Raw genomic sequence first — 12,958 nt, forward strand, 5'->3', positions numbered from 1 at the left:
TTATTCAATATAGTCCTGGGGGCTTCCCTGGTGGCGCAGGGGTTGAGAATCCATTTGCCGATGCAGGGGACACGGGTTCGTGCCCTGGTCTGGGAAGATCCCACATGCCGCGGAGCTGCTGGGCCCGTGAGCCATGGCCACTGAGCCTGTGCGTCTGGAGCCTGTGCTCCGCAATGGGAGAGGCCACGACAGTGAGAGGCCTACGTACCACTAAAGAAAGAAAGAAAGAGAGAGAGAAAGAAAGAGAGAGAGAGAGAGAGAGAGAGAGAAAGAAAGAGAGAGAGAGAAAGAGAGAGAGAGAGAGAGAGAGAGAAAGAAAGAAAGAAAGAAAGGAAGAAAGAAAGGAAGAAAGAAAGAAAGAAAGAAAGAAAAGAAAGAAAGAAAGGAAGAAAGAAAGTCCTGGAAGTACTAGCCAGAGCAATTAGGCCAGCAAAAGAAATAAAAGTCTTCCAGATTGGAAAGAAAGAAGTGAATTATTTCTATTTGTGCATTATATGATCTTATATTCTTTTTTTTTTTTTTTGCGGTATGCAGGCAAAAAGAAGACACATGTTCTAAGAAGATACATGCTTAAGTATTTAGGGGTAAAGTATCTTAGGTACAACTTATTTTCAACAAAAATATATATGTGTATGTATTTATATATGTATATAAAATGTTATCTATTACATATACATATAATTTTTTAAAGAGAAAGCAAATGTGGCAAAATGATAGCCAATTGGTGAATCTAGGTTAAAATATTATGTGTATTCATTCTACTATTCTTTCAGTTTTTCTGAAGGTTTGAAAAGCTCATGGAATACAACCAGTATGCTCCTTCAGAATTACCAGGTGAATTAAAAATATGTACATATTTTTTTATCCCCTAGGAGGCTTACAGACTGAAGTCTCAGGTCATCAGCTATGGTGACTGTAGTAAAAAAGTGGCTGAAACTTTTTATAACATGGGCAGGATCTGCTTTGCCAAAGGAGAGCTCAGAAAGGCAATTCAGCTGCTAAGGAAGGTGAATACTGGCTGGTTTTTTACATTTGCTCCCAGGCCTGTAAGCAAAATGTGAGGGGAGATGTGTGTGTTTGTGTGTTTTCCCTTCCCTTCCCTCTCTCTCTCCTTCCTTTTTTTTTCTTCCTTTTTCTTTCTTTCTTTCTTTCTTTTTTTTTTTAAAGTAAAGTAAAGTGTTCTCTTTTGAAAATTCTTCATATTCTTAGATGTGCTAAGGGAGAATATGACTACAGAAACTTTTGTTGTGTCTCTGCCTGGACCAGAGTTTTAGAAGAGTAATACCCTAATCCTGGAAACTTGGTATGGCAGTAGCAGAATCTTGTGAAAGCACCGAAGGTTGTGTTGGAATAAGGAACACCTTGTCTAGCCATCATTACCTGAGCACTGATTCCCCTTCCAGGGAGCTCAGACAACCCTAGAAGTTCATTGCCTAGTAGGAGGATGTGGCAAGAGGTGTGACTAACAGTTGTTCAGCCAGTCAGTATACTAACAGCCCAAGCTAAAGACTAGGTAAGATCGGTAGTGATGTCTCTACATAAAACCCAAATTAGTTCAATGTCAGAGGAAAAGTGATATTCAAGAGGGCAGAGTCAAAAGCAATCCACACATGGGAATTCCCGGGTGGTCCAGTGGTTAGGACTCTGCAACTTCACTCCAGGGGCCCCAGGTTTAGTCCCTGGTTAGGGAACTATGATCCCGCAAGCTGTGCAGTGTGGCCAAAAAAAAAAAAAAAAAGCAATACACACACACACACGTATCGGCAGGTGTGGAGATATTTTATATCATTTCAGGTTAACTTAATGTAATAAGTATGAAAATAGTAAATAACAAAAGAAAGGGGACTTCATTTTGAAGATTCAGAGAAAAAGAAAACCTTACGAAAATAAGCTATAAGGATCAGAATAGCTTCTTCAAGGGAAGCGTAAACACATGGATGGCAGCTATGTAATGGGATTATAAACCTGTAAGGAGAGAAAACTTTAAAATGAAAGGATGACAATTTGAGGCCAAAAGATGAGATGAGATTAAAATGCTAAGACTGAATTAAGAAGGAATTTCAGGGAAACAGGGAATTCCCTTGTGGACCAATGGTTAGGACTCCATGCTTTCACTGTTGGGGCCTGGGTTTGATCCCTGGCCCCAACAGTGAGAACTAAGGTTCTCACAAGCCATGCAGCATGGCCAAAAAAAAAAAAAAAAGAAAATGAAAGAAAGAAAAAAAAGAAGGAATTTATTTCAGGGAAACAAGAAATAAAAAAAAATTCAAATCCACATTGAAAATAGGGAAGAGCATCTTAACATGCTGTAATGCTGTTGAACAATATTTCCTCAATCTAGAATTGCAAGAGTCAGTAAAAAACAAAACAAAGGGGCTTCCCTGGTGGCGCAGTGGTTGAGAGTCCGCCTGCCGATCCAGGGGACACGGGTTCATGCCCCGGTCCGGGAAGATCCCACATTCCGTGGAGCGGCTGGGCCCATGAGCCATGGCCGTTGAGCCTGCGAGTCCGGAGCCTGTGCTCCACAATGGGAGAGGCCACAACAGTGAGAGGCCTGCATACCACAAAAAAAAAAAAAAAAAAAAAAAAAGAAATAGAAAACAGACTCCTGAGTCCCACCTCAGACCATCAAATCCGATGTTCTTAGTGTCCAGACGACACTAAGTGTCCAGAATCTGCATTTTTAATACTTCTAGAGCTGTAATATCCTGTCAGTTTTAAGAATCAGTGATCTATATGACAAATTTGAAAAGCTTGCCTATAATGCAGAGGACAAGAAAGAATGTATATAATGAGAAAGTAGCTGATGTGGAGGACAAAGTAGAGATTCAGCCAAAGAATTCTATGTATTTCTGAAGAGGAACTGTAATACTTGGAATAGAAACAGTAATCAAAGAAATCATTGGAGATAACTTTCCTGAAATGAGAAAAGACGCCAGCATATACATTGTAAGGGCTTACCATGTTCCATACAAAGTCAATGAAAGAGAGCTCCATCTAGATTTTACCAGCAATGAATGTCTGATGGCATGTCTACATCCTCCATCTGGAGTAGGGATTCAACATGCATCTTTGTTTGGATGCCGGACATTGTGTATTTTACCTTGTTGGGTGTTGGATATTTTTGTACTTCTGTAAGTATTCTTGAACTTTGTTCTGCAAATCAGTTGAATTACTTTGTTGTGGAATTCAGCTAAATTACATTTTGGTCCTTTTAGGTCCTGCTTTCAAGATTTGTTAGATGGGACTAGGGCTGCATTTAGTCAAGGGCTAATTAACCCCCATTACTGAAGCAAAAGCCTCAGTACCTCTGAGTAGCCCACCCAATGCTCCATGACAATGAGGCTTTCCACTTTGGCTGATGTGAAGAGGCCACTATACCTGGCCCTGTATAACCACAGGGCATTGTTCCCTCCAGTACCTTCGGATGATTCTTTTCTCAAGCCTTGGGCAGTTTTTACACCTCTGTGTTAATCAGTACTCTGCTGAATACAGTTGTCCCTCGGTATCCGTGGGGGATTGGTTCTAGGACTTCCCACCCGCCCCCCTCACCAACACCAAAGTCTGCAGGTGCTCAAGTCCCTAGTATAAAATGTTGTAGTATGGTCGGCCCTCTGTATCTGCAGGTTCCCAGACTGAGGGCCAACCATACTTGAAGGGGACACACTGCAGATACAGATATTCTTATTCTCTTTCTATGCAGCTGTCTCTCCTCTGTTACTCTGCCCTGAGAGTCTCCTGAGACTCTCAGCTCCGTATCCTCAATTCAGGGCGTCTGCTGAGCTCCACTTCCCTGCATCACAGCCTGGAGATGGTCTCAAAGCAGGAATCTGGGGCAGTCATACCGTGATTATTTCACTTGCTTTCCCTCTCTCAGGGAACATTGTCCTTTGTTGCCTAATGTTCATTGTCTTGAAGATCGTTCCAAATATATTTAGTCTACTTTTTCTTTTCTGGTTGTTTCATGTGGGAGGGCAAATCTGGTGCCTATAATTCCATCTTGATTGGATAGAGAGGTCAGCAATAAAATTTACAATGGAAAACTGCCTATGAGTAAAGTTATGTAGCATGAGAATGCAATGCAAGTTTGGGACACGTACACTGATTTCATTTATATCTACCCATTTGGTTACAGCTATTTGGAAAATCCTGGTGGAAGCCACTGCGGGTTTTAGGTAGGCATACTGTCAATTTTCAGGCCTGTTACTTTGGTTTTCCACAGCCACATATGGTAGTGGAAGCTTCAGTGAAGTGGAATGATAGAGGTACAGCACTAGGGGGACAGAGCCTTCGATTCAGACTCCTTCCTCCTTGGAAGGGAACCAGGAGGAAGAGGAGTACAGGCATCTGAAATGTAAACCTGTGACATCTCAGTTCCACTGGTGCTCTCCTGAGTTTGGTTTATAATGAAGGTGCTTGTTATTTGATTCTCTTTAAACTGTTGTGCTTCTCAACTCGCCTACAGTGTCTGATGATTCAAATCCTCATCTATGGAAATGAGCACTGTAAAAGCAGAGACACAAAAAACCTCCTTACCCTAATGCAGAGGTAAGTTCTGACCCTGATCATCAACCAGGTCTTCAATGTGGACATACGGATAGCATGGCCTCGCCCAGATTTATTCATTTAGGGGTGATTCACCTGTTATTCTTGTTAGTAAGGCAAAATGCCAACCTGTACTATGGATCTGGCCAAATCCTAAACTGGAGGTATCTAGTCAATTTCTAGTAGTCTCTCAGAACCCGATGTTACAGGGGTCTGCTGCAATATTATTTAGTATTTATGTCTCTTTCAATGCTGAGCATTATAACCAAGTCCTACAAGACTGTTTCAGCTAACAGCTTGTGAGAGATACAAATTGGGTTTATAACAAAGCAAGTGAAGGAATTCCCTGGTGGTCCAGGGACCGCCAGGGAATTAGTGGTTAGGACTCCATGCTTTCACTGGTGGGAGCCTGGGTTCCATCCCGGTGGGGGAACTAAGATCCCACAAGCTGGTGGCGTGGCCAGAAAAAAAAGTAAGTGAATACATTAAACTTATTTTTCTTGCTAAACATAACAAAATCTAAGTCCCCAAACATAAGGCAACTTTTGGGGGGAAACAGTTGTCTCCAAAGTTAAAAATAAAAGAGCCCCTTCAGATTCTTAAAAAATGTTTAGAATTTCAGCCAAAGAAGAGTGTTTTGTGTAGACCTGCCCCCTTCTTGACCCTTGGCATATCACTGCTGTTTGTTCATCTCAGAATGACATTGATCCTGAACTGTTCTCTTTTGTTGAGTGTATACTAAATCCCTAAAACTGAGCTAGATCCTATTCATAAAGTATTTAATTTTTACAAATACCCTACATGATAGCTCTCATTTGACAGAAGGGGGCCTGATGTTCTATAAAAGAACATGCCTAAATTCACTTAAGTCTTGGAGGTTTGGACCCAAGCAAGTGTGACTCTAAAGGCCACGTGCTTTCCCCTTAGAGCCCTCTAACAAAGAGGGGAGTCATTATGGGGTGAGAGTTAGGACTCTGATTGCATTTCACTAGAGTTGGCTCACAGTTAGTACTTTCTCACTACGCTGGCCAGGTGGGGGACAACATGAGCATAGAGAATACATCAGCCCATCCTGTCCCCATCCACCTCAGTCACAGCCACACCTAAAGGAGGCCCAACAGCAGACTGTCTCCTGTTTGATCTTACCCAGGAGAGAATGTTCTCTAGCCTCTCTCAGTGATGCCCACGGTAGGAGGGTATATGGGGAACTTTGCCCTCTCCCTGCTCGTGTATATGAAAGTACGTTTTCTTAGTCGGTAACCATAACAGTATTAATAATAACTATAAGGTAGAACTTCTTCCAATCCCCTGATATTGTAACATACATATATTATTTCTGCTTCATAAATAACCCTATTCGGTAGGTATTTTTATCTTACATGTTCAGGTGATGAAACTGAGACTCAGAAAGTTTGAATATCTTGTTTAAAATCATCTAGCCGGTAAGTGTGGTAAGATTTGAACCCAGGTCTGTCATAGTTCAAAAATACACTGCCTTTCACTACATAATAGGGATTCTGACTTTTGAGGAATTTGAGACTGCATATGGGGACACCTGATCAGCAGGCAAGTCCCCAGAACCTCGTTTTACATATGGGGGAGCTGAGGACAGATATGTTCAAGTTGAATTACCCAGGAGGAGGCGGAGCTGGGATGTGAACCCAGGTCTCTCTAACTCCAGAATGTGCTCTCCGTGGGCAATGTAGCTTACTCTCTGAAGGCAGGCTATCTGGATTTTAAATCAGTCTCTCTGACCTAGGTGAACTTACTTAACCTCTCTCAGCACCTTTATTCATCAGTGAAATAACAGTACCTTCCTCAAAAAGTGGATTTTCTGAGAAATAATAAGATCACATATAATACAGCACTTAGATCAGGGCCTGACAGGTCTTAAGTACTCAATAAATGTTGGCATAAGAATAAAAATAAGAATTATCTTTCTGAGATGCTGGAGATAATAGGTCAGAATGTTTCGATAAGAAGCTTCTATATATCACGCTATTATTATTTTATGTTAAGAGTGAGGGTAAAGAGTATATATTACTGGAGTCAGCCCTGTCATCTTAAACCTGCCTCTGCCACTTAATAAGTATATGACCTTGGAAAAATCACTTAACCTCTGAGCCTTGGTTTCTCCATCACTAAAATGCAAATAATAACATATGACATAGAGTTGTTGTGAATTTTCAATAAAATAACATGTATAACATGCATAGGCCAGTGCCTGGCAGAATATGTACTCAATGAATGTTAGTAAAACACATTTCCTTGCCCCTTCTTCTGCAGTACATGCCTTTTGCTTCCAGGGTAATAGGTCAGAATATTTGAAATCCTAATTGTGATTGATCATTGGGCAGTATTGTAATATGTTTGTATGTTTGAGAATTAGATTGAGAATTTGAATCTTTGAACATATCTAAAGTACATTTTGTACACTGAAGGTAATAATAATGAAACTAAAAGTACAAAACATGTAACTTCAGATAAGAAATGCATGTGTCCTCAAAACTGGAACAAAAGTTCTACTCAGCTTGTATTTAAAAAGAGAAACTTCAGAATAGCTGGAGTGAATCCATTTCCTCAGTAGCGTGAGGTTGCTTTTCCCTCGAGTTTTTTTTTACTGTTCCTGGTTCCTTGTCCATGATTTGAAAAGAATGATAGGAGGAGGAAAAATTAGGAAGCATTGGTATAACCCAATTCAGGCCCCAGGTAGTATGAGTTTCTTTTGGTTCTCGGAGGCTAATTCTTCTCTCTGTAAATGACAATGAGACCTAGACCTACCAAGAAAGCACATGTAAGGGGAAAAGAAGAGCCTTTTTATTTTTTTTAATTTTTTTGCGGTACGCGGGCCTCTCACTGTTGTGGCCTCTCCCGTTGCGGAGCACAGGCTCCGGACGCGGAGGCTCAGCGGCCATGGCTCACGGGCCCAGCCGCTCGCAGCACGTGCTCCGGACGCGGAGCCTCAGCGGCCATGGCTCAGGGGCCCAGCCGCTCCGCGGCATGTGGGATCCTCCCAGACCGGGGCACGAACGCGTGTCCCCTGCATCAGCAGGCGGACTCGCAACCACTGCGCCACCAGGGAAGCCCAAAGAAGAGTCTTTTGAAGGACTCTGCTGTAGCAGAAGTCCAGTCAGTAAGATGTGAGTCCTGAAACAAGCTCATATCTCATTCCTCAAGAATTGCTGAGCAAAGCCATAGGCGTGGCTGCCAAAGCCCAGATGTCAAACAACAACACCACCACCACCAAACAAAAATCCCACAAAAAACCCAGTACAGGAATTGTTCTCTTGGCTTGAGCATCTTGCTGGAATAATCAATCCCAGATGTCCTGGAACTCTGCTAGTTTCCTGATGTGCTCTTGTGCTTTCTACCCCACCTCCTCTGGAAACCCAGTGACAACATTCACCGAACTTTCATTGCCAAGAGCCCAAATTCTTGGCTTTTGAAGCCTCTGCAAAGAAGTGAAAGCAGAACTGGCCTCATGAAATAGGAGTTGGTTTCCAAGGTTAAATGTTAGTTGCAAGGGCCTCAAATAAGATTTCAGTGTAAAGAAAAGGCACAGAAAATCTCAGATTTGGAAGTAAACTTTGAGATTGTTTAGTCTGACTTTTACCTAAATCACAAATGGACTTCAGTTTTAATCATTTACATATCAAGCTCCCTGTAAGCTCTAGAAATACTAAGATGTTTAAGATATAGTCCTTTCAAGAAAACAGACACGCATGACCGGATTACAAGTTAGTCTGTAGTAAAGCTTTAATAGAAATATAAACAGAGGACAAGTAATAAATTGTAGGGCTGGAAATGTAGGGGGAGACAGTGTGTACACAGCAGGCAGGTGGCTGGGTCTTCAAAGAAAAGTAAAACATCAACAGGTAGAAAGCCAGAGGAGGGCATTTCAAGTAGCACAAACAGCAGCATAGTGGCCTGGAGAGACTTGATATTTCTGAGGAGAAGCAAGTGGCCTTGAGTTGTTGTAGCTGGAGGTACCTGAGTAGGAACGTGCTGGAGATGAGTTTGGAAAGATAAATCGGGGTCAGATTATGGAATGTTTTATGTGCTATGCTGATGAGTTTAGAATGTATTCAGTAGACAGAAGGTAACTATCACAGGGTTTTGAGCAGGATGTGCCATGATCAGTTACTGGCTTTGAAACATTAACTGTCAGCCATGGGAAGGGCAGATGGGACCATGGAAGTAGGGCGACCACTTAGGAGGCAGATGCAATAGTGCAAGGGAGAGATGTTGAGAGCCTTAATTATCTAAAACCATAGTAGAAGGCACATGGAGGATGGATTGAGAACAATTTGGAGTCTCACATTGGCAAGACCTTAGAGCTGATTAGATGTGAGGTGTAATGGAGGCAGGGGCCCATTCAAAGGTGGCTTTGAAGTTTCTAGCTTGAGCAACTGAGTGAATGGCAGTGCTATTAAGTGAGAGCATATTGGCAAGAGGAGGTCACCTTGGAGGATGGCTAGGAGGTCTGAGGAAGAGAAAACATTTTGGATGTGTTAAATTTGAGGGACCCACAATACATCCACTTGGCAATGTCTAATAGGCTGTATGGACCGGAAACTCGAGATACATTAGAAGTTAAAGAAATGGATAAGAAATCCATGGAATATTGATTTGTGTATGTTAAACAAGAAAACTTAGGTAAGACCTTTGGAGAACAATTTACACTTATTTTGGAGAGAATGTGTTTTTGAATCAAAATAGAGAGGGCTTAAGTGTGAGCTTTTCCACTTACAGTGAGACTGTATCTTCCTTTCTTCATCTAATGAAATACAAACAATAAGACTCTATTTTAAAGGCTTTATTTAATGTATGGCACATACTAAGCGTCTGTGAAATGTTAATTATTGTAATTATTATTACTGTATTATCTAGGGGTCATTCAGAAGGAGGACTGGGAAGGAGACTCAAGAGGAGTCTTTAGAGAATTGGAAGGGTCAGGAAAAAATAGAAAGGAACTCATAGGAGGAGAAAGCTTCAGAGAAGGGAATGGTCATTATCAATGTCACAAAAGACATGAAGGGGCAGTTCAAAGAGGGAATGCAAATGTCCAATAAAGACAAAACAGGATTTCCAATCTCATACAGAATTTACAAATTCAAAAAATGAAATACCATTTTCAACCTACTGTATTTGTGTTAATGAAAAATACAGGTCATATAAACCCAGCTCTGTCAAAGGTACGGGGAGATCAGCCCTCTCAGTACTCCAGTATGGAACTGTTGGTTGATATATATATATCCACAGGTAACCAGCTAGAGTTTTATATATCTCTCTATACATATATATGTATATCTATATCTATGTATCTTCCTTGTAGATCTGTCTATTGTAGGAAAACTGGTACATGTTAATGGTCCATATAATATGGTCATTCAAAAGCATGAAGTAGAGCTTTGAAGAGTCATGGAAAAGTATCCCAGATATATTATTAGTGGTAAAAACACACACACAAATAGATATTAGTATTATATATAGTATAACCCATAAATATATGTAACTATATAATTAAGGAGGGTAACAGTAATCTCTGGGGTATGGAATTATGGGGGACTTTCAACTTGTGTTGAAATAATGTATATTATTTGACTTTTTTTTAAAACAACAAATATGTATTATACCTCTGATAATAAAAGAGAGTAAAATTTTAAAGAGTATCACATACATGTCAAATATTGAGACAATATAATGTAGTGTTAAGAGAGTGGACTAGAGCCAGATGCCTGAGTTACAATCAGTTTATTTATTAGCTGGGTGAGCTTGTCACAAGTCACTTTATTTCTCAGTTTTCTCACCTATAAAATGGGGATAATAATACCTACTTCATAAATGAGTTAATGAGTTAATGCAAGTAAAACTCCTCAGAAAGATGCCTGACACATAGTATGTGCTAATTAGAGGTGGTGATGATAATGATGACTAGTAAGAAGCCATACAGGCAAATAGAAAATCATCACGGACATTAGAGTGAGCTGTACTGGTAGAAACAGGTTTTTAAGATTACTGTTTGTCCAGTACCTGTTTAAACACCTCCTCAAATCAGGCACTCACTCATTACCTGTCCAGGTGGCCCTTTCCATTACTGGACAGTTCTGTTAGAATACAGTAGTCAAGGTCATGGACTTCAGAGTGAGACAGACCTGTGTGTGAATCCAGGCTCCTCTACTTTCTGTGTGCTGTACGGCAAGTTATCCTAAGCCTCAGTTTTCGCTAATGAGGATTAGAATAGCATCTATAATATGGAAAGATAATAAACAGTAAATGAGATTACTCACATAAAGCACTTAGCATGGTATTTGGTATATGCTAAGTGCTCTATAAATATTAGCTATTTTTGCAACTGTAGCCAGTCACCCAAACTTACTGGAAGTATGAAGGCATGGAGCATTAGCTTCATCTTTGTCCTTGTCCGACACCTCTAGGACAGCTGCATGCTGAAAACATATTTTGGTATAACTTTTGATAGGTCTTAAGCTGTAGGAGACAATAGAAGGAGCAAGGGGAACCATCCTTTTCTCTTTGTAGGAGGGGGAAGAGGGAAAGTGCCTCAATGTCCATTAACCTATTAGTGATCTACTGTCTTCTCAGTCATGTGAACAAAAATAGCCTTTTCTGGGCTGAGGGGCTGGGGAGAGAAAGCCAAAGAAAAGTAGGGTGGAAAAGGAGGATTTGGGGTGATTATTTCCAGAGAGAATTGCAGTTAAGTAGGAGAACAGGTGATACACTCAGTAAATTTTGTGTCAGCCAAACCAGTCTTGGGCAAGAGCTTAGTGATGAAATTTATGACCCATAAGCTAGATTGTTTCCAGGCTGCTGCATTCATATTCTTTCCTATCACTAGTAAATATTCTAGTACTGCCTCTACAAAATTAAAAGAGAAAATATTTGCCAAACCTTGGTGTATGAGTGGGTGAGGAGCAAAATCTGCTCTAATATCCAGGTGCCAAGGGGCAGTGGCTTTTCCAAATCAGGATTGTAGGAATGGCTGGCAACACTGGGGCAGATAAGAGAAGTGAACATTTAGGAGCATTTAGCTCCCTCCCCCCCACCCCCCCCCCCACGTCCAGGGTCTCACTGAAGGGGAACAGAGGCTGCTAAGCCACAAAGAGCCAGCTCAGGGTACCTGGTCTTTAGCAGAGCACTGGGGGAACTCTACAATCAACAGCCACTCTGCCATGCCCACAAAAACAGACTGATAGGAGGTATAGCGTGGAATAGGGCAAGGAGAACAAGTATATTTTACCTCCTGGGCCCGCTCTGGTAGTGGTTTCCTGGAGTGATGCTTGAAGTTCCAGAGCAAAAGGCTGGGTTTGGTGGAGCTTGGTTTATTATTGTCTATCATGGGGCACGAGTGGGGGAAGATCTAAACTTCTGCCACAAATTTGCTATTCATGCCCAGTGAAAGAGCAGTATACCTTGAGTCAAGGCACCTTGTGTGTGAGTCCCAACTCTGCTATGAAATAGCAATGTAACCTTAAGTTGCTAAAACATTCTGAGCCTCACTTTCCTCAACATTCCTTCAACAAATTTATCTGGTGAGCTCCTACTAAGTACTAGGTGCAGTTAGAGCTGTAGGTGGCAATAAAATAAGATAAACAAAACACGGCCATTACTCTTAAGGACACAACAATCTAGTGCAAGAGACAAACATGAAAAATAATGAAAATGTGAAATATAGATTCTCTAGAAGAAGTCTCAGTGCACTAAGAGCAGCAAGGAGAGACAATCTAAGAAGGCTGGAGACTTCATAGGGTTACATTTGAGTTGTTTCTTGAAGGGCGAGTAACAGTTCATCCAGAAGGAGAAGACATTACAGGAAGAAGGTACTCTATATGCAAAAGCACAGAGGCATGACAGAGGGCAGCGTATGAAAGAATGGTAAGTTCTTCAAGGCTGCTGTACCGGGCAGCACTTCCTAAAGGGTATTTCAATGTTGATTCCAAGGGATGGAGGAAGAAAGGCTGTGTGAAAGAACTCAGTTTAGGAAGAAAGCAAACTGAATTAAACAAAGTGACACAGGTTTACTTCCTGAAGGACTTCTCAGAACTTCTGACATACTAAACTTCCCTACTGGCATGTTGGGAACAAATTAATTTTTAAAAAGCCACTGTATTTATATTTACCTGAATTCTTTTTAAAAGGGTCAGTGATTTAAATTTTGGCAAATAAAACCTTATTTAGAGCCATAGAGAGAATATCTTAGGTCTGGTTTTATTTAAAGCAAAAGGTATGTAGAGCACATGTTTGAACTGAGGGTACAAGAATACTTGCGGAATTTGGTAAAGGATTTGGGCCCCACTTTAGGACATAAGTTCTTTCTGAACAATGACTATCTCACCAATGAACTATTTTATCTGATCATAGAAACATGACTTCAACACATCCCTATGCACTAATT

The sequence above is a fragment of the Physeter macrocephalus genome, chromosome 8 (genome assembly GCF_002837175.3).
Source record: "Physeter macrocephalus isolate SW-GA chromosome 8, ASM283717v5, whole genome shotgun sequence".
In the NCBI taxonomy this organism is placed as follows: Eukaryota; Metazoa; Chordata; class Mammalia; order Artiodactyla; family Physeteridae; genus Physeter; species Physeter macrocephalus.